The 22664-nt window shown below is 36.3% G+C and overlaps 2 long non-coding RNA genes across 2 annotated transcripts; one reads left to right on the forward strand and one right to left on the reverse strand.

The window, feature by feature from the left end:
• Positions 1-14642: 14642 nt before the first annotated feature.
• On the reverse strand, positions 14643-19009 carry LOC139796052 (uncharacterized). Its single transcript, XR_011725810.1, has 3 exons — positions 18472-19009; positions 17742-17823; positions 14643-15102 (listed from the first exon to the last, which is right to left on the reverse strand). It is a non-coding gene; the product is annotated as an uncharacterized lncRNA (long non-coding RNA).
• Positions 18924-22217, forward strand: LOC139796051 (uncharacterized). The gene is made up of 2 exons (XR_011725809.1): positions 18924-19454; positions 21703-22217. It is a non-coding gene; the product is annotated as an uncharacterized lncRNA (long non-coding RNA).
• The last annotated feature ends 447 nt before the right edge of the window (positions 22218-22664 follow it).

The following is a 22664-nucleotide window of genomic DNA, read 5'->3' on the forward strand; positions in this document are numbered from 1 at the left end:
AATAGTCTTCTGTAGAGTAAACCAAAGCTGCATTCTTATGGTTATTATTCCTCTAGGAAAGGTCATATGAAGGTGAAACTTTACCTGTAGACACTCTTACTGGGAGTTGGGAACTGAGGATGCTTCCTCGCTCCTTTTTGCTGCCCAGATAAAGTTTTCCAAGGATAGTCTCTTCAGTTCCCTGCTACAAGAGCATTTCCCTAGAAAGGTGAAGCAATAGAAAGCAGAAAGATCCAAACAGTGAAGGAGCTAAACAGAACTTTAAATGTTTATGGAAGACACTATACCTTTTAAGGCATCACCAGATGTTTTGTTGTTAAAGACATAAAAGTCTGAGGACAATATGATTATCTGCTGGCAAATCTATCTACAGGGTTAAATGTCAAAGAATGTCAGGATCAGGGAAACACTGGTTGAAGCCGATGCAAACTGTTCAAGGTAAGCTGAATCTTGTCAGTCTTAAATATTATAGGAAAAAATAATTGCAGTCTACAACCTTTTTTCTTGTCCTGGTTTAGCATGAAAACTAAATAATCTGAAATATTGTGTTATCTCTTATCTGGAACATTTTTTAGCAGAAAACTGTATTCTGAATATTTTACTCAGATTTTTTGTTGAGCTCATTGTGGTCTGGAGAGCCAGTGCATTCTTAGTGCAAGAGACTACTCACTGAAGTATGTTTGGTGTAGTAATTCTCATTATGAAAGCTGGGAAAGTATAAGAGTTGTATTAGATGTGAACAGTTTTATTACAGAAGGTGAAGGAAAGAGAATGAGACAGTTTCCTACTTTTTTTCTGTTTAAAATGCCTGAAGAGTCACTGAAAAAGGTTGAACTGGTATCTATGACCTCTCCTTCCCAGATATGACTTCCTCTGCAGGAGGAGTAGAAGCAGAAATGAATTTTGTGTCTCTCTGAATCGATTTGAGGAGTCATAAAATCATAGAATGGCTCTGATTGGAAAGGACCTTAAAGATCATCCAGTTCCAACCCCCCTGCATGGGCAGGGACACCTCCCACCAGACCAGGATGCTCAAGACCCCATCCAACCTGGCCTTGAACGCTTCCAGGGAGGGGGCAGCCACAACTTGCTTGGGCAACCTGTGCCAGTGTTTTACCACACTCAAATTAAAGAATTTCTTCCTAATGTCTAACCTAAATCCTTCCTCTTCAAGTTTGACACCGTTTCCCCTTGTCCTTTCACTACATACCTGTGTAAAAAGCTAAAGTACAGCCAGGAAGGTTAGATGAAGAACCCTGCAAAAGTTTTCAAGTAGGGTGGGAAGGTCTTCTGTGACTGTGCCAAGGAGCAACAGAGAAAACTGTGCTAAGAGAGAAAGAAGAATTGGTTGCAGAAAAAGAGAACAAGTAATTCAGTATCCAAAGGTTGAAACTTACGTGAGATGTTTCCTATACCTTTAGGGACTGTGAATAGTTGGGTAAAGGATAAAAACTAAACCTGAGAGCTGAGCTCTTCAGATCTTCTCTGGGGAGAGGTGAAGGATTTTGCTGAGAAATTTAATGGGAAATGTTTCAGATGTTTGCTTTCAGCTGTTGGGGAAGAAAATGAAAGAAGGGAAGGGAGGAAGAATGGAAAGAAATAAGTCAAAAAATCTTCAGAATTACCTGATTAAAAATCAAATAGTCTTAAATATGTCCTTGCTGATGAACTTTAATTATTTTTAATATAGGTCTTTCTTTCTGTCTTGTTCAGAAGTGATGTGTGGTAAATAACCACTCAGATATTACATTTTATTATTTGTTTGTTTTGATCTCAGTGGTTGAGAAGAATCTCACTCATTTCAGTGCTAGAAGGTCTACATGTCTTTCAAATTACTGCTGACACAGCAAACACCATAAGTAGGACGGGTGCTCTGTATGAAAGCTGGTCAGACTGTAGTGCTGTGGCAATGGGACTGTGATGTTCGTGGAAGAGCAGCTTTTGGCTCTGCTCAGAGACGTGGTAGCCACTCATGCAGTCACCTGAGGGAACTCTACTCCCACAGTTCTGTGCATCAGGTGAAGGCCCACAGAGGCCCAATGAAAGTGTTGTCTGAAGAAAGTGACACAAGTCCAAGAGCTGGACTTTGTGGAAGACACCAGTAGCAATAGTTCTTTACACCAGGAAGGTTCTTCTGTCAATGGCACAAGTGAGGAATCGGTCCTTCATTAAAAAGGTAAAGGAGATGTTCAGAGTCTATAATTTGTACTATTTTTTTAAATAAACAATGAATACACTAGAGGACCAATTTTGTAAAAACTTATGTTTAAAAAGTTTCTAGGTCTCATTGATGAAAAATGTTTCACTTGATTTACAGTGCATGCAAAGTTAAATTTATCCACAAGGTTATGAGTAGGCTCCTTCTGAAAGTGATGAAGTTAAATGACTGCCTTAACCATAAACTCAGGACTTGGAAAAATGGAAGCTGTATCCAGTATCTTCTACTTCAAAGCTGTCAACAGTCTTGAGGAAATGAAGTTCTGGACTGATTTGAAGCAGAGATATTTGAGGTACAGGAAGGAAGTTTGTAAAGTCTTCCTTTCTGATTCAGTTCAGAATTAAATACTAATTGCATAGATTTTTTTATAGGATGGGGTTCTTAACTTCACTTGTAGCAAAAACTTAATGTTTCTTCTATTTATTTTTTCTTAAAAACGTAATTTTTTCTTTTTAATTGTAGCACTTTCTTAAAGGTATTCTCACTGTGATTAGGACAGCTGGACAGAATGCTTAGAGTTTAATGAAGAAAGAAGTTGCTTAAAAAGGATTCTTCAAGGAGATAAAATCCATAGTCAGAGAATAGCACAGGTAAACAACTGCTAAGGACTGTCTGTCATTTGAGACTGTGATAGCACCTGTTGCTGAAAGGTTTGTGTTCTTTTAGGTATTGCTTTCCAGATCATAGAGATGTTTCTCTTATTGATGTCTGGGGATACTGAGGAGATTCCAGGAGATTATCTGGTATGACCTACTGTGTAACATAAAGTGCTACATTTCATATAGTTCATATAGGAATGAAAGAATCAAAAAAAACCCAGGAGTTTGAGTGCATTAAGCTTTCAAATAGTGTCTGTCCATGACTCAAAACACAGAAAATGGAGATGCTACCATTTAACTTGGTAGTGCAGAAAAAAGGTCAGATTTTCTCCCTGTTTTTTTAATTTCTGCTCATTTTCTCTGTGAATGCTGTGGTTTAAAGTATAAATCCATGTATTTGTAATGTTTATATCTAAAGAACTAATAAACATATGAGTAGCCAGTACCTGGGAGGCAACTACAAAATTGTATTATAATATAATCCTCTTTCTAATAAGTAAAAAAAGCTCTTTTTCAGAAGCCACTTTCTTTGAGCTTTTTGAATTGTGTTTGGAAATCTTCATGTTCACTGAGAGCTCTTCAGTGCTGAGGATGAGTACAATATTCTCTTATCAGCTTAATCAGTGGTCTATTTGAGAGAAAACCTCTAGTTCCATCATTTCAATTGAACTAATATATTCATGTGAGACAAATTCTCTCCTGCTTTGCCTCCCAATACTTTTAAAACTCCTGTTCATATAATGCTTGCATGTTCAGTCTTAAATTTGAGTGGCACTCTTGCAAGAATTTAAAGGTGGGTAATGAAGAAGCCCCTGATCTGGGGACAGTGTCAAAGAGCTTGTCTAAGACTTATGGTACCAAAATGTTTATTAACTGCTCATGCTGCAACATGCCTACCATGGAAAAGCAATTCCTCTTAACAGAGAACAGTGGCCATTCATCTCCCTTAGATATTCTTGTAAGTCCAGCTGCAGGCTATAATTTTTTCAGAAATACAAATGATTTTAACATTGTGTGTTTCACCTGTCTCGTATGAAGTATTGACCAGCTGAATTTTAGACTAAGGAGTGTAACACGGAGTTCACTTGCTGAGTAAACAATGTTTTCTTGCTTTCTTAACAGCCACAGAAACAGAAATGAAGCAAAGAGTTCCAGAATTTGAAGGTTCAATTATATTTGCATGGCAAATACTGTAAGCAATGTACATAGCCTTGCTGCCAGTGTTCATTGCTGGGATTGTCTACATTACTGGGTGTTGTCCTCAGACCTTAAGATCTACATGTGCTTCCCCTAAACGTGTTTCCTTCCATTAGCTCCATTCCATTGACACAGTGAAGCTGTCATCAAGGATGAGGCTTTGTGTGTGTAAATGAAGGCACAGTGCTCAGGCACTGGACTTAGATCAGGAAGCAGATTCATGCAGTAGAACAGAATTAAAACAGGCAGGTAATTTTCAAAACACTATGCAAAAATTGCCTCTCTATAGAGACAGTTCATATTGCACTAATACAGGCTTCTGAAACTAATCAAGTAATTGCTTAGCACAATGCAAAAAGGGGAATTACTAATGACAAATGGGAAAAAAATCAGATCCAGGCAGTGCAAAATTACTTGGATACACTGCAATAGAGTAAAATATAAATGAAAAATATGTAAAAGCTACTGAGGTATATGTGCAATGCAGAGTCTGACTATGTTTTCATTGCTATTTCCAAAATTTTTCCTCTTCTTAAAATCTAGTGGAAGTACTGTGGCATACATTTTACTGTGGGTGGAATACTGATCCATATGGTTGACCTCAAGGATATATGAGAATAATTTGACCATAGAAGGTTTCCTTTCAGAATTTCCAAAGCTTTTCATTTTATGTTTGAATGCTACTGGAAAAAAATAAATGTCAGAGGCTACCTAGTGTTCCCACTTACCATTTTGTGTCTTACAGCTGTTTATCTTTGAACTATTTTCCATACTTTTTTTAAACTATTTTCCATACTGCTCTGTAAGAACAATTTTCTTGCTCTGAGCCATAATTTTAGTATCTTACTTTTAAATTTGCATCTCAGTGGGCAATATCTCCTTCCTATGAATAGGAAACATGAACTGAACATGCATCAATCTTTAATGAACTGTACTAAGACATAAACTCAATTTATTTTATGGAAAAGTTTGTCAGATTATTCTGCCTGTGGTCCAAAAAGCTCTTGTCAACATATGACATGTTTTTTATACTGCTTTGCACATTTTTTATTTCACTTTTTAGGACCCTCTATCAGGAGTAAATGCCCAAGTTTCCCAGTGATTTGTCTTTTCTAATAAAGCATTCTTGAGGCAGAACTGCTGGCTGGATTTGTCATGATGTTTGGCCCTGAAATATGACTCTTCCTACATTGCTGTGTGTGGAGATTTTCAGCCCTTTCAAGGGCTGAGGTAGATGTGAAATAGACAAATCACAAATTTAACAGAGATTTCTCCTTAGTGGGAAGTTATTGAAGCCTGACAACTCCTCCTGCTGTCTTGATAGCTGATAACAGTTGTGTTAAAATCTTTTAGTGACATTTCTGTATGAAGTGTAGGCTTCTCACAGAGATTTTCACAAATGTTTTCAAAAGCTGGGAGCCCAGGGATCTGTCTTCATAGATCATGTTGTAGAATTTTGAACAGGAACAAGCTGGAAGTGATTTAGTTGAATCAGCTTTAAAATAACAACTTATTTTCCCCCAAACCTCAGCTCCAGAAATCAAAGCCATGGAGGATGTATACTGTTGGCTTCTCAGAAATGCCTTGTGCATCTGTGGAGAGCCAGGCTTATCCAAAATCACCAGCTCTTCTTTGGAGCCACACTTCTAAGCACTTATTTAGCATAAGTTCAGTGCAGGAACATCTACAAAACTTACTAAGCAACAATCCATCGTGTAGTACCTGAATGAAGGCATCAGCTGGGTTAGTCCTTTGGCTTGAACAGAAGATGATAAATAACAGGGTCAGAGAAAACTTTTGGATCTCAGAGAGTTTGCTTTGAACTCTAGTTGAATTGCAGTCTCTTTGTAGTCTCTAGATGATTGATTTTTTTTTTTAAATTTAATTCTGCAGTTCACAGAGTAAAGAGACAAATGAAAATATGGAAATATAATAGAAATACTAAGCAAGTCTTCCTTTGCAATTGAAATTGGGGTTTGGATAATCTTGTGTACAGTCCTATATGGATGGATATGGCCAATTGGTTTAAGATGAGTCTTGATTACATTAGAGATTTTTTTTCTGATTTGATTGGTTAAACCTTTGGGAAAATAAAGAAGTTCATTAAAGACACAGCTGAACACAAAGAATCTCAGCTGCTGTTGAGGCTTCTCTTTGACAAGATAGTTTAAGAGATTCCACTGAAACATCTTCTTAACAAATATTTTTAAAATTACAATAGTAGAAGATCTGTAGTAGAAGATTTGTTTGTCAGAGACACCATTACAGCTGCTTGGAACTGCTTCTACTTAGTAGCCAGTATGACTGAGTCATGGTTTTACTGAATTACCCTCTGACCACCAAAAGGTTTCTAAGCCAGAGTGCCATCCAGGGGGGATTTGGGATGTGTACTATGCTGTTCCTTGGGCTGTTCTGGAATAATAGTCTTGCTCTTTCTGTTGTGGAAAGAAGGATGTTATGTACATCTGGAACTTCAGAGAATGGCTACAATCCTTTATGGAGACACCTGACATTAACAGATTGTCTCCATATCTCTGTCAGAGGTCTTTGATAAGACTGAAGCAAGGAACCAAAACAAAACCCAGACATTTGGGCCTGGTGACATTTACACGAGTGAATCAAGCTGTGAGAATATTGGTTTAGAAAGCACCAGCTCTTGTCCTTGTAGCCTGACCAGACTTTGTTACTGATCTGCACGATACCTGACATGATGTTTCTGGTACTTGTATTGTGGAAATGCTGGTAAACTCCTTTAAATTGTTTTTCTTTTGCTGTGGTGAACAGTTTGTAGTGCTACTGAAAAAACCTGAGTGTGTTCATGGTGGCTTAGCCTTGGCTGGCAGCTCAACTCCCAGCCAGCTGCTTCTTCACTCTGCTCTCAGCCATCTGAGCAAGGAGAAAATAAAAAGCAAAGGGGTAAACAAACTCATGGACCAAGACAAAGATGAGAATCCTTGCCAATTACCATCACAGGAAATGAATTTATTGCATATTAAAAGAAATATTTAATTTCTGGTTTGGGTAGGAGGAAACAAAAAAAAGACAAACATTAAAATAACACTCTTGCTCTCCCCCTTTCCCAGGCTCAACCTCACTCCTTCACTCCAGACTCCTCTACTCCCCCACCAAGTGGTGCATGAGGTGTAAGTCAGTGGTTTCCATCAGGACATAGTGGTTCCTCCCTTCTGCTCCTTCCTCCTCATACTTGGGCTCTCCAAGGGTTGCAATTCTTTAAGATTTCATGCTCTGCCATGGAGCCCCTTCTGCCCTTGCTGTTCCCACTGCTGTTTCTCACTCTTGTTCCCTCCTTCACTGCCTGTGGGGTATTTTCTGCCCTTTCAAAACACATTTTCCCAGAGATGCCACCAGATTGTCTGATGGGCTTAGCTCTGTCCTGTTGTGGGTCTGTTAGATCCTGGTCTCTCGCCGATGGACAATCCTGCACAATTCCTGGATGTGCCAATTTGGCTGAAACCTACTTTGGGAAGTAAAACTTTGTAAAAGTGTTTTGAAAGTTGAAATAATTTTTTTTTTTTTTTTTTTTTTTTTTTTTTTTTTTTTTTACGATGAAACTGTCATGGGAGACATATATTATATCACGAGTTTACTGAGAAGACCCCTCTCCACCTTGAAGTCCTCCAGGACTTAAGGGTGATTGATTGAATTTTGACCTCTTGTGGTAAGGAATGTATATTTTCTGCATTCATCTTAATGAATAAGAGTTACAGTCTAAAAGTGCAGTTGTTGATCCCACTATAGCTCATTTTCATGGAGTCTCAGTCTACTACCATTGATTTAACAGTTGGACTCGATGATCTTAAAGGTATTTTCCAATCAAAATGGTTCTGTGGTGCTATCATTTAAATCAGTAATGAATTACAAATTCTGCAAGTGAACCTCAAAATTTAGAAGTAATTTCTGACACTCAATAAGCTACATCCCTCTGGCCAATTTATCTATGTTTTTCATACTATTAAATTATCCTATCTACTTGTTAACAATGGCCAAGTTAAACAGTACTGCTAACAAAACATTGCTATCTTGTTCATTTGTTTCTAAAAAACCTTCCATCTTCCAGCTGCTTTATAATGAGCAGGTCTCCTTTTTTTTCATTTGGCCCTGTGTTTACTGTTGGAAAGATATCTCAGAGGCTCTGGTCTAATGACTCAAGTTTAATGCTGTGTAGATGTTCATCTTTCTCAATGGCAGAAATGTGCTAGATGCTCAGAAATATGTGGAAGTTTGGTGTGAGTTTAAAGATATACTAAATCTGCCTGTTCATTAGTATTTAGGATTATGTCAGATGAGCAACAAGAACTGCACATACTTGTGTCAAAACCCTTGTGACACACTGAGGAACAAAATAATAGACTTTCTACCTCTTGTGCACCTGCCCTTGAAGACAGTGCTATTGGGATAAGTGGACTGAAGACAGGGAGTCTTGCCTTTCTAGCTCTCACCATCTCTGGTCATCACAATACCCATAGACCTCCATCAACCTCATTCTGAAATATGTCCTGACCAAATTGATTCAAAGAGAGGTATTTCCATAGTTGAATTTAACAATACTGGATCTGGATGAAATATGGATTAATTCTGTTTTCTACATCTCTTTTGTCTCCCTTTTCTTCCCAAACCACTTTTATTTTCTGTTTATCTTTATTTGCATTCTGTTGATTATTTGGCTGCCAGACTAAGACAGACCTTCTTTAACAATGCTTTGCTCTTCTGATTAGAAAGGTGGCAAAAACCGCTGTCTCAAATATCCTTACACTTGTGCAAGTTTGCCAGGTTTTGGCAAGGCTAATAAGATCAGGGACCAGACCTTGTAAAGGATTAGATTCCTGAAGCAGGATTCATGCTGACAGTTAGTGCTGAAATCCAAACCTCTGACTTCAAATTGTATCTCCTTAATCTTGAAGCTGTCTGAAATCACCAAGACTTAATTTCTGTCAGCACAAAATCAATTCTTAGACTGATGATGTATGTGTGTAGCTCCACGGATCTTGTTCCCATATATATTTTCAAAACCCAGAATGTCAGAGAACCACAGTATTTCAGAACAGCAGAAAGATGCCTGTTTTTCACCTCTGGTTCTGCTGCTCTGACCTGCTTATGAAATGCCCTCAGATAATACTGGCCTCTTAGTTAAGAAAGGGGTGTCAGGGGAGGCTTGATGACATTGCAGACTCCTAAAGCTACGTTTCTTTTTCAGGAGGTTTAATTTATGCTGATGTGAGTTTTATGGATTAAAGAGAGGAAGAATAGAGGAAGTACTCTGAAAAATAGTGATGAAAGTGTTCTCTCTGAAGCTCATTTTAAATGCATTGACCCAGGTCAGCATTCTGGGCTTGAAATATGGTCTGTTTGTTCTTAATTTTTTTTTAAATTTTTCTTTTTTTTCTTTTTTTTTTTAATTTTGATTATTTCTGCTACTCCCCATTGTGCCCACTGTGTTGCTGACTTGGGACTACAAAGCAAGGCTTCAAACTGCAGCTTCAATAACTGAGCTTTTATTTTGGAATATGGTTACCTGAAAGTCACTCTTATGGTGAAGCTCAGTTAGGCAGTTTACAACAGAGTGTTTCTGACTGAGATAAGAGAAGCTTTATTTAGATCCCCTCAGTTGTGGTTTCCCTTTGCCTGTTGCAAGTTTAGGAGGGCAAAGCTATTGTCTCTCTCTTTGATTATGCAGAAGCAACTTTGCTGCATCTGAGCATCAGTCAAAGAACAATTGCCTCCACACAGATTAATTTCTAAGTGTCTATGTGCCAGCATACAGATAAAGACAACTGATAGAAAGAAGAGAACAGATGCCATTTAAAGGCATATTTCTGTGTGCCTGATTGTTTTGTCACTAAAAATAATGATTAGAAGATGATAACTGCTAGAACGATAATGGTATTGGTAAATAGTATTCCGGCTGATCTTATGGCAGTAAAATTCTTCTGGTCACAATTAGATACCATGAAAAAAATGGAAAAGAACACTGTTTAACAGCATGATTCAAGTAAAATATAATCTTTGTAGTGCTAGCTCGAACTAAAACCTGACTGAAACAGGAAAAAGAATGTTTATCTGGTAAATGACAGTAGAAAATGATTAATGGTCATTAAAGAAGAGGCTGCAGACAAAATGTTGACCTTGATTTCAAATTATCTGGCAAATTATTGGCAGCAGTTCACTGTAGGAATAGAAAATGGTGAAGTGCTAATGAAAACTTTTGAAACATCCTATTTAGGTAAAAAAAGTAGAAAAACTGTAGAGAAAAGATGTAAATCCCATATTATAGTTCACGTTAAAGGAAATGTCTAATGTGTTATTTGGAGTTAGGTTTTTTGGGGTTTTGTTGGTTTTTTTTTTTTTTTAAATAGACTTGTGCTTCTTGCAAAGAACTCAATTCTTTGTGCAAATTGTGTGTCATAAATGAAAGCACATTTTCACGAATAGAGGTGGTGTTTCAGATGGTCAACACTTTGACATTGTCTTGTGTTGGGGTTAAAATCCATAACTGGCCAGTAAATATTGACACTTCACTGAATCTGGTGCTGGAGGGCCATACTCTGATTCAGAGATGATCAGGTATTGGGCTAGCTGATCCTATCCTGTAGTGAATAATGTGTAGTGAATAATTGCTCTTATGTGAGTGTCAGCACTTCTATTTGTGTTGCCTTCATCAGAGAGGTATGGGACTTTCTACACTGTAGCTTTGATTTTTTTCTTAATAAGTCTGCCCATGTAGAACTTCTATTCTATAATCTTAGTGTACATGTGTAACCTGAGTTACAAAATGGCAATGGAAAAACAAACAAAAAACCAAATACAATTCCTGTAAAGTTGTGTATGCTTCATTTGTAGCTGTAGGTTAAAGAAATAAAACTGTATGAAGATGAATTTGTGATTTTACCATCTATTAGTTGGTATAAAATTATGTCTTCTAAATTTACTTTAGAACCATAATAGACATTTCTCACAAGTGATGAAACAGAAAGAAAATTGTAAAGTAAGGTTTCTTGGGGAGAAAATAGACAACCACAGAGAGAATGCACCATTTTGAATCCCTGCTGAATTTTATGATCAAAACAAAGTTGGAAATGAGCTAATCTTATTTGGTTTGTAGGGCTGTTAAGTTTAATTAAAACCCAACATTTTGCTGTGAATAATAATTTTCTGAAAATTCACTGAAAGGAACTTGGAACTTCATAAAGTCAGAAGAAATAATTGATTAGACAAATGAACAAGTGACAAAAAGCAATTAATTGAAACTACTTTGTCATAGGCTAGAAAGAAAAAGAGTAAGAAAATCTTGTCCACAGTTAAAAATTAATTAAAATATTGCTTTTCATTAAGTCCTATGAAGTGCTTAAGAACATGTAAAATATACAATATCTCATTATCCAGCAGAGATTATTACTGAGACTGGACATCAGAAAGAAACACTCAGGATTTTTTTTTAACTCTTCTGTTATTTTTCTCCCTTAGTTATTTTGTCCTGTTTTGTCTTCAGGAAAAGAGGATTAAACTCCACTAACAAAAGCTTAAAATGCTCTCAAACTATTCCTTGAACAGATCCTCTTTCCTTGAACAAGACTGATTATTATTTTTTTTAGTCTATGAAGAACATGCAAAAAAGCAAGAGAAAAAGATTTCTACAGTTAAAGGGAAAAGTTATACAACAGTTCTTTTTTTTAAAATATAATTTTTAATTTCTGTTGTATCTGTAATAAAACTTTTGAATTAATTTATTGCTCGTGGTGATAGTTTGCTAGCAGCTAACCACATTAAACTTTCTATAATTTATAAATAGGCCCAAACTTGCTTACTATTGGATCCTGTAAATACTTGTTGATTATTTGGGTGCCATTTGCAATGAAATTTTCATAATATCTGTAATTCATAGCAGTTTTAATGTAGAATTCCACATTTTTCACTCTAGTTCCCTTATAGTCTTTGTCAGAGAAAATCATTGTGTCATAGTGAGAGGATTTCAGCTATAATTCCACTGATTTTTAGTGACTGTGACTGTTACCTTTCTTATGGAAATGTTCTAAATATTCACAAGTTCTCAGGAATAAAAGCCATCTGTTTTTAAGAGTATAGGAATGTACACACGTATGCGTCTGTAATTATATGTTTATAAATCATTCTGAATAGCTTCATAAATTCATAAATACCTATAAATATCTATGTACACGTGTATGTAGATATATACATAATTATGAAACAAAGAGAAAATTATGCCTACACCCTCTTGCAACAAAATTGCTTATTAAACCCAAATTCTGTTTCATGTAGTACTTTATATGGAGCAAACATACTCCTGTGGAGTGAGAAGAAGCATTTGACTTACAGTTTTTGTCTGTCAGATGGCATTATAAACATATAGCTAGCTTGGTAATAATTGAAATAGTCTTCCCTTGGGACATGGTGGCAAATCAGATCTGCCTGTACAATTGTGATTAGGCTGCAAAAAGGGTAACTATCACACTCCAATTACACCTACACAACTCTATATATGCTTCTGTTTGCCAACTGCAAATAAATTGTTGTAATCAGGGTATTTTGTGCCATCTTAAATTAGTCTGTGGTCATTATCTAAAATCTTGAGGGTACAGCTTTATGACATGAACTGTCCCCTATTTTGTCTTGGCAGCTCCGGTTCATTAAAATGATGTTATCATCATGATCTCTTCAAGTCATTACACCTTGGTACCAGTGAAAAACAGGATTCTTCTACCACCCTCAGCAGCACTGCAATGCTTATTTATGACTATTCATGCTGCTCAGCAGAAGGTATATTCATGCCAATTACATACTGCCCATTGTATTAAATGTCTTATTGCAGTTTGCTCTATAAATATAAGCCTGACTGAAGTCAGCTTGCTAGGAGCCTCATAGTGAGAGGAATATCAAAACCTGTGTAAGTTCTGGGAGGTTACTGAAATATAATTGTCTCTGACTCAGTTTGCATTAGACCATTCTGTATGCCATGAATTCAAAGATAAAAAGTAGTATTAAAATCTCTCATATGTACTATGTATAAGTTTAAAGTGCTTGTAGGTAGTGCAGCATAATCTGTAGCTAATTTCATTAATGTGATGATCCCATTGATAGAAAAGCTATTGGCAATTTGCATTCAATTTCACTAACAGTCATGATCAATATCAGTATAAATAGGCTTGGTCTTGAAGTATCTGTGGAAAGGTTTGCAGTGACCCTGTGAGTGTGAAACTAAATCCCTGTGTAATGCACTCTAGAAGCATTTGTGAAGGTGGGCTAAGCCAGAGGGTAGAGTGAAGATACCTCTTCTGCAGCTCTCCAGGAAACAGGTCTGTTCAGGTGGGAGGACTACATCATAAGATGCATCCTGTCTTGTTCACCCCAATCTTAAATGAAATAAGAATGTGCACCTTTTAAACTTCGTTTTTCTTAGTGCATAAACTTGGAATATTTCAATAGATAAGAGAAAGTCTGAAAATGTGATGTTTCTTTTCACATTCTCTGCTTTGCTATTGTTGTCTTATTAAGATTTTCAGATAAATTGCTTAAAGTTTTCTATCTCTTTTTCTCATTCCATTCATATTGGCATGAGTACCTAGAGCTCATAAGAGGACTAATGTTGATTCAGGTGCTTTTGGGTACTTGCTCACAGCTAATAATGGAAGCCACCTGAGCATGTAAGGTTGTTTATTTTTATCAGTCCCTTTACATTGCCATGGGGCATGATTAATGGCATTACATATGTGTGAGAAACCAGCATCAGTGTACATCACATCCAAGCCAACAGGCTTTTCTCTTGAATATTTTAAGATTACTGTAAGTGGTAAAGAGTGTCAAACTTTTATTTTTTAAAATTTAATAAAAAATAAGGAGCCATTTTTTAAAAGGGCTTATTAGTTTAGACTTCAATATTACATCTTTAAATGTAGCTCATAGCTCTATGTAGAGGTGCAGTTCATCCTGATAAGTCCAGAAGAACTTCAAATGAAGTAATTTGCCTCTTTTGAGTGAGCATATGCCTTTGATTACACACCAACAGTTATGTAATACAATCCAAGACAATTAAACTAGGTAGATTTAAACTATTTAATTATATTGAACTATATTATGCAGTTTGTGGAAAGAACATGACACATTTAGTGTAGTAATAATGATTTCCCAACACACAAGTCATTTAAACGGAGATAAATCTAATAATAGTCAGCAAAAGTGGCTTTTCTAAAACTCGTACTCTTATTTCATTTTCAGTGCCTGGAGCTTATGAGGGATGACATTTCAACATCCTTTTTCATGGCCTTTGGCAAGAATAAGGTGGCATGTCATTAAGATAAGTAGAATATGCTGCAATGAGCTGATTACAGTCATTGTTGGGAAGCTGCATGTAGGGGGAAGATGTTCTAAACTTTTCTATACTTTTTTTACAATTTAGAAGTTGAAAAGACTGGAACTTGTTTTTGTACTCTTCAGCTCCCCTGTTGAAAAAAAACCCCACACCTTCCTTCTTTATGTGCAAACCTTGCTGGCAGTTTATATAGTTTTTTGAATAATATTTTACAGTAACAGGAAAAAATACAGATTAAACATGAAAACATCTAAAGGAATTAGGTATCCAAAACAACACATGAAACCATGCATTCATTGTCTTTTTACTTTGAGGTCTGGAATAGCAGCTGTCACAGGTTATTTGAATGACATGGTTTACATGACAAAGGAAGAGAACTGAAGAGATGTCCTGGCCTTTGAAAATCAATAGAAATCTGAACTTGGAGATAAACAGATCAGAACTTCTAAGAAATGGACATACAGTCTTATAGAATATCAAAGTAAAGTTATAGCTGCTTTTAGACCTAGATAACTTGTGAGCAGTATGGTGATTGTTTACAGTATAATAATTCCAAAAAGTAAAGCAGAAACATAATCCATTTTTATGAAGAGCAAAAATAAGGAATGGAAGAAAAATTTCCTGGTGTCCTTTCTTCAAGGCTTATAAAGGAAGAGAGACTTGCAAGTAATAAGTTGGTCCTCTTTCATCCTTTTGTAGGGAGAGACCAAGACCTGAATCCTTGCTGTTTGGTACCTGCAGAGAAACTGAACAGTATTGTTCAGGTTATTATAGCAAGAACGTGGATTGGCATTATGTTCAAAATATGAAACATTTTTCATCCTTATCCTCTCCCTTCACAAATATATATATTTAAACATTATGCATTCACAAGATACCTTTAAGAGATGTTGTCTTGTAAAAATTGGAAATCACAGATAAAGCAAAACCTCTTTATAAAAGCAAATTACAATTTTTCTACATAACACTTGAAAATGTTGTCTTGCTAAAATGCATGAGGCCCGTGAATACAAACTGACCTTTTCTTTATGAACTTCTACAATGGGAATTTGAACCCTAAGATAAAAAAAATTCATATAAATTCTTCATGTTACAGTTAATATGCACAGAGCTATAGTTCACACTTCACTACTAAGATAGAAGCTGTACACTTTCCCTTAAAAATATATATATATATATAGCAGCCACTTAATCTCATTTGCTCCACTCTGAAAATGTGGCTCTTTGTCAAGCAATCAGTAGTTTTCCTGCAAGTAACCACAACAGGAGTTACTCTAGGTGAAAACAATACTGTCTTGTTCTGTTCATTATGAAGGGAAAAGCATAATAAAATTGCTTAGCTGCTTTCACAGAAAAATATCCATGATTATTGCAATAGTTAATTTCCTTATGATAGTTCCACTATTTGAATTTCATTAGACTTTGTATTACATATGGTCCAGAATACTGTAAAAATAAAATGGGTAGTGAATGTGTTTTTTTGAAATAAGTGTTCCAAGAGGTTGAACAGGAAAGGTGATGACAAAATTGTTTTCTGTCATGAGTTCAGAAAAAATGCTTTGTTATTTTCTCTTTAAGATTTCTATTTTATTTTTGCTGAGTGAAAGAGATATTCCATGCTGAAGGTAGATATTCCTTATTTATTCTTTTGATATTAAGTTGAAAACATATAATCCTTAAGACGAAACAGTACACTGGAGGAGAAAAGTTTTCTACCTAATAGCAAATGATTAGAATTCAGCTTGCAAAATCTTTTCCTAAATTTGTAATTATTAATAAAACACAATTGCAAAAGCCAGCTAGCCAAGCAGCTGCACAAGTGAGATATTTGTCTGCAGAGTTTTACAAGCTATCATAGTATCAGGAACACTTTTACTTGGCTCTGTCAAGTGCTTTAATAGCAGATGTAGTTCTTAATATCAGGCAGAACAGATTCCTTGGAGGGATGAGAGTAGGAGATGGCCCTCTGGGATAAAATAATGTAGGGGAAAGACAGGTTCTTTAAGGCTGTGTCTCTGTTAGTGTAGCTTAATAGAAGTGGTCTGTACAGGGAATCAGCTGGCCCTGAGGACTTGTCTGCTGTATTTTAATAGACTTAGGGCTGATGTGGAATAGCTTTAGCCTCGTGTTCTCCTGGACTCTATTTCCCAGTTTAGTTTTATAAAAAAGAAGTGTGGTGAGGGCACTTTCAGGCTGCTCCCCATTGCCAACTGAAGTGCAGTAGGTGGTGATAAGCTCAAGGTTTTCTTCACAAGTGAAGTCCTCAGGTTGTCTAAAATGCTTGTATAGATACACTCTCTGCTTCAGTCTGTAGAACATGCTGAGTAGATCTGATTATTGATGTTTTGTAAAACTGGGACATGTGGGTGTTAATTTAGAAGCTGCTAATCCTTTTATAATTTCATGAGAAGGCAAAGAAAACCCAATAAAATTAAAGGTTCTATTTTTCTTTAGAAAAGGTGGCTATTGGATAACTGCCGAGAACGTAAGATAAACTGAAGAAATTAACTCTGATGTAAAACAATCCCTTGAATTGTTATGATCTTTAGTTACATATTTAACTCCAAGTCTTTGCCTATACTTGTGAATCTTATTAGAATCTAAGGGTCCAGACAAAAGGATGTGAAAAAATTTTTCACTGTGATACTGATAACTTTCTAAGTATGTGCTATGGCTATGGCAACACTATTTGAGACTTTGCCCTCTTTCAGCAGATTTTCTGGATGATATCTCATCTGGACCTCATGAAGTCTGTGGGATCAAATTTCCATTCTCTGTATCTATAGCAAACTAGGAAAATCAATAGGTCTTGCAGGTATGACTTTGTCATGGTGTATAGTCCATTGTTTCTCCTTATTCACTAGAATGTTTAATGTGGACACTGAAAGAGTCTATTAGGGGCAGTCACCTGTATGTGCAACAACCAGCAGTGCATACAGAGATTTCCTCCTGTGGGGGTAAACAGAAAAACACCTTCATTACACTCCAGAGCAATTTTACTACGAGCAGTTTTGTCCTTTAAGTTAAAATCTACAGCAGATCCACAAAATTCATTGGCTTTGAATTTAGAAAAATGTCATAATAGGTATGCTTAGAGCTCTGAACTCACAGGATATTATAAAACTGTTAAAGGCCTTCTACAGACAAGACAAACACATTCCTGAGGCTGAATTTGGCTTTTTTCTCCTACTACTGGAGAACCCCAAAAGCCTTCCATCTTGATTTTTATGCTTTGCTCTAGGCACAATGGACTGTCTTCTTAAAGCTTCAGGCAAATGCCAAAAGTTACTTTTTAGATACAGGATTATGAAAAAAGATGTACTCAAAATTAAAGTCCTCCTATTTTTTTTTGGAAGAGCTAGGTATTTCTGAATGAAATAAAAACCTTGGGCTCAGGATGCTTGAGTCAGCACTATCCTGTTTACTATGGTGCCTCCAGAGGCCACATCTATGCCCAGAAAGATCAGCTAGCAATTAAAAAAAGCAAACAAAATAGCTCAGAATATGTCAAGAGGATGCATTTCATACTCGGAGTATGCGTGTGGGCTTATATAAACTAAAAGTTGTACTTGAAAACTGGTTTAAACCTGATTTTTTTCACGTATGCTGCCCTGGCACATAGATTTGGTGAAAGGTATGTTAATGAACTATATTCACTATTTTCAAGCACAAGTCCACAGAAACAGTGTTGTATCTACAAAATTGATGCTTTTCTTGTTATCTTGTAAGTTAGTAAAATATTCTTGGGAAATAGCAAATAAGAGCTTCATAAATATTTATGTGGAATTTAGGTGCAGTATTCTAATATAAATAGCAATAATAGGACATAATTCTTCCTATTGCTTTCCACTTACTATGTTAAAAACAAGGCTACCAAATACATTTAAAGTAAAACAATGTTGTTTTGATGAACTAGGCATTTCTTCAAAGGAAAGCTAATTTTGGTGTATTTCCAGTTTACACTAAATAGCTAATCTATTTAGCAATAGCAAACTAGCTAATCTGGCTCATCTGCTTGGTGTGATGCAGGAATTGTAAGGTTTATGATATCTTTGGGTTATGGCTGGCGTCATTAGGGACTGGAGCATCTCTGCTGTAAGGAGATGCTGAGAGACCTTAGGAATTATTTAGCGGGGAGAAGACAAGTATCACAGGGCTTTTATCTATGTGTAGAAATACCCCATGGGACAATATAAAAAAGGAGAGAGCTGGGCTCCTCTCAGTGGTATCCAGTAAAAAGGACAAGAGGAAATAAACTCAAGCTGGAAGACATCTGAAGAGGAGATATCGTGTTTTTACTGTGAGGGTGGTCAAGCATTCCACAAGTTACCCGGCAGGACTGTGGAGTCATGAAAAAACATCTGGACATGTTCCTGAGCAACTTATTTGCACAGGAGGTTTGACTAGAAGATGTCCTGAGATACCAATCCTCCTTAGTGATCCATCTTTGATCTCCAGTCCATGATCACGTATACGATGGATAGGAACCAACTACAGAAACAACCTGCAGTTTAGGTAAATCAGGTAAATCTCCCCTGGTTATTGCTGGAAGGCACTCAAATTTTGTGAAGAAGTTGGTTACTATGATAGTGATGTAGAGACTGGAAACTCATGACATCTAAGATCTGGGAACAGGCAAGGATTCTATGTAAGGGCAAGGATTCTATGCTGCACCTATGTCACCAACTGTGACGTGGTAGAACACAGAAGCAGAAGCTGGTGCCTGTGGTGCAAGGACAGGTCACTAATGGCAGCACTAACATGCAGAGCTCTCTGAAGGGCATAGTTCTGCTTTTACATCAGGGCACTTACAATCATGAATGCAGTATATATTCTTCTGTCTTTTCTGATTGAGCTGGTGCCTCAACTGTTGTTCCTTTTCGGCTTGTTTGTTACTCTCTCCATCCTGCTTTTCTGCACGAATCTTTCTCAAAGTGAAGCCGACATAATCACCAACTCCAGTAAACCAGGGTTGATGACTGAATATTACATCTTTAATCCAGTCACTAAAACAAATGAAATGCAGACAGGCATTAAGCTTAATAAAGCTGAATTATTAGCCAAATTGGCCATGGAGATCACTCCTGATTACAGTGCGGTGAGTACCAGATTATTATTATTTTTTTAATTGTCAGCATCACCATCATGGTTGTAATTTCTTTGTTTGTTCCATTTTTTTTCTTGTTCCATGATCAATTTTAGTGGAATTTAGGTAGTTTTAATTGATCTTGATACGTAGGACAAGTAAAAGGGTAGCCCCACTGAAAGGAGTGGAAATCCAGCATATTAGTTAAAGTCAGTTATTTGTTCAAATTATGACTTGAATATATAAGTACTTTAAAATACCAAATATTTTAGATTAAACCTTTGTAAATAGTTAAAAAGCTTGAGAAGAGAATTGGAAGATTTCAGATATCAGAAAGGAAATTAGGCAGTTCTAATTTTGTAAAAGATATTTTATGGGGTTTTTGAACCAGGGAATTTCAAAGGATGATAAAACAAGAGTAAACATAAGGGCAACATGAATTGCTTCAGTTTAAAAGCAGTTTTTTGTTATTTCTTGTTGGTTTGTTATCTTTCATCTTTTCTCTGTTAGTGGTGTGATATATTTTTTTAAAATTTATTGACTATAAATAAAATCAGAGGTCTCTCAGTATTTGGTGTTGAGTTAAAACCTCTGCACACATTTATGGAAAGGGCTTTTTCCCTGTCAGCCTTTATACCTTTGGTAACATTCAGAAAGGAATTTATCTTGAAGACAATTTTTTTTTTCTGTGAGCTGTGATTTAGCCCTATACCAATCAGGAGAATCAGGAGAAGTTTAGGTCTCATCTATGCACTACAGAAGATAATTAGAATGGTAAAATTTGGATTTAAAGATGGCACTTTGATGTCTCTGAATATGGAGATTGACAAGATAGAGTCAGTTTTTATGTTCAAAGGTAAAACAATTATAATCGATGAAAACACTCCGTGTTAACCTCATGTTATATTTCTTTATGTGCATGTATATCACATGTTGCAAGTGAATATATCTTGCAACAGGGCTTTTTTAGATTGCAGGCTAATCTATCCTGTTCATTTTGGCTCTGGAATTTGTTTTTTAACTTAGTTTTTACAAAACATGTTCATCTGGTTTTTCTAATCAGCCTTTTGTAAGTCAGCTACATTTTCTTCCTTTTACTTTAGTTGTTTATTGTATACTACTTTGGGAGTGGGAGGAGGAGAATGTATGGAGATGTTTGCGTTTTCAGCATTTTGTCAAGTTATGTTGTCAGCATTACAGCTGTATTTTTTTAAGGTCTAATGAAAAGATAAAATGAGGTCTACAGCTCGTTATAAAATTAATTTGTTGTACTCTATCCATCTGGCTTCACAGGTCATTTAATATCACCTGTTGATCTGATTCCTCCTCACTCAAGAGTCCCAAATCAATGAAAGAATGCAAATCTGTAAATCTATAAGTGCACACATACATGTACATTTATGCACATATGTGTATGTATGAAGAACAGTGACTGCTTCTAGGTTTAATCTCTTTCAGCATTGTGTGTTGGCTGCTAGAACTTAATATAATAGCAGGGGAACTTGGGTGAGTTCCAGAAAATTTTCTATAATAATATATTGTAAAAGATAGAGATGAAGTTAAATCTTTTCACTTTTAGAGACATTAGTGGTAATATGTTCCTTAGACAAATAATAGTAACACTTTCCATTAAAAACTGCTGAATACATTGTGAAAATGAATAGATGAAAATAAATCTGCAACAGTAGGTGGTCACTTTGCTAAGTAATCTAAATTTTCTGTGTTGCTTTCGTTATACAGGGAGGAAGAAAGGAAAAATAACTTGGCATAATAGAAGTGGGAAAGCTCATAAAGTTGTTTTACTTGTTTACCCGGGACACACTATCTGAACCTTAAGCTGAGAATGCAGAGCCTGCAAGAGCTCTTTTTGGTCCCTGCAGTTTTTGTATGTGCAAAATTGGATATGGCAGAAATCCAGCTGTGGGTTAGATTTTGAGGTGCTAGCACTGTAAGTAGGAGAACCATGAGCTAGTGATCAAGATGATATCTTTTAGGTGAAATAAGTTGAGGTGGAGAATATAACTGCTGTTACCAGTACTTATCAGGCAGTTTCCCACCCTCATAGGAAGTATATGCTAGTATTTCTTTTTTTTATTAGAACTGGAAACATGACTGTGTTGTGAGAGTGAACATTGAATTTCCCTAGTACAGGTAAATGCCCCCTCATGGGTCATAGCTATCAGAACACTGAGACCAACCTGTTCTTTATGGAGACCTTAGACTTCAATAACTGAAGCTCATTTATTTTTTTCTTTTAAAGCACCTGAAGATCTCTCAGAAAGACCAGAACTTGGCTGGCATCTCACTGAAAAAAGATCCTAGTAACAGTGGATGGCACACCAATGCTAAAGTTCAAGTCAGGGATGATGGCCTGCAGGACATAATTTTAAATGAACAGAACTGTGTTTTGACTTGTGATCCACTGAGCAACAACTGCATGTTAGTGACATGTGCTAACCAAAATGAACCAACTGCCCAGAACTTGCCCCCGAGCAACCCTGTACGAATCATCCTAGAGTTATTCTGTGACACGTCTCAGGATGCAGATGACACCAGTCAGATAAGAAAGACCAAGAGGAGGGCAAAAGCCTGTCCAAGGAAGACAAAATCCAAGAGTGAGCCTGCCATTCTCTCATCTTAGAAACTTGCGCTTCTACAACATTCATCACAAAGAGCCTGCTCTTCATTGTCACCTAAGCAAGACACAAGGACTAAACCTGGTGGTGTATTTTTCACTTCTGAGTTAAAAATACACCATGTCCAACATGCATACAAGGTGTTTGTTTGGGGTTATTTTTGTCTTTATGTTTAAAAGTAATATACTCACATTATTGGCATAAATGGCATCCAAATTTAGTGTTTTAACTAAAGTGCAGAGGAAACTATGGTAACATAAATACTTTTTTTTTTTTTTTTTTTTTTTTTTTTTCCCCTTTGCTTTTGAGAAGTAGAAATGTTAAATATTAACAAATGTAAGTGTCGCTCTGCTAAATGGCGCCTGGGCAAACTTTTTCACTGTCAAATGGGAAAAAACCCAAGTATCGTGTCTTTGGGAAAAAAGCTGACAGTTATTTTTAAGCCAAAATTTATTGTTCTGACTACGGTGTACATTACTTCTGTGTCTGAGGGCAAGCCTAATTATAGTATGTCCTTTGTAGCCATGGAGAAGCTTATATTACAGAAGAGGGATGTGCAGGAGCTGAATGTGAATTGCAGGTGGTT

The sequence above is a fragment of the Heliangelus exortis genome, chromosome 4 (genome assembly GCF_036169615.1).
Source record: "Heliangelus exortis chromosome 4, bHelExo1.hap1, whole genome shotgun sequence".
Classification (NCBI taxonomy): domain Eukaryota; kingdom Metazoa; phylum Chordata; class Aves; order Apodiformes; family Trochilidae; genus Heliangelus; species Heliangelus exortis.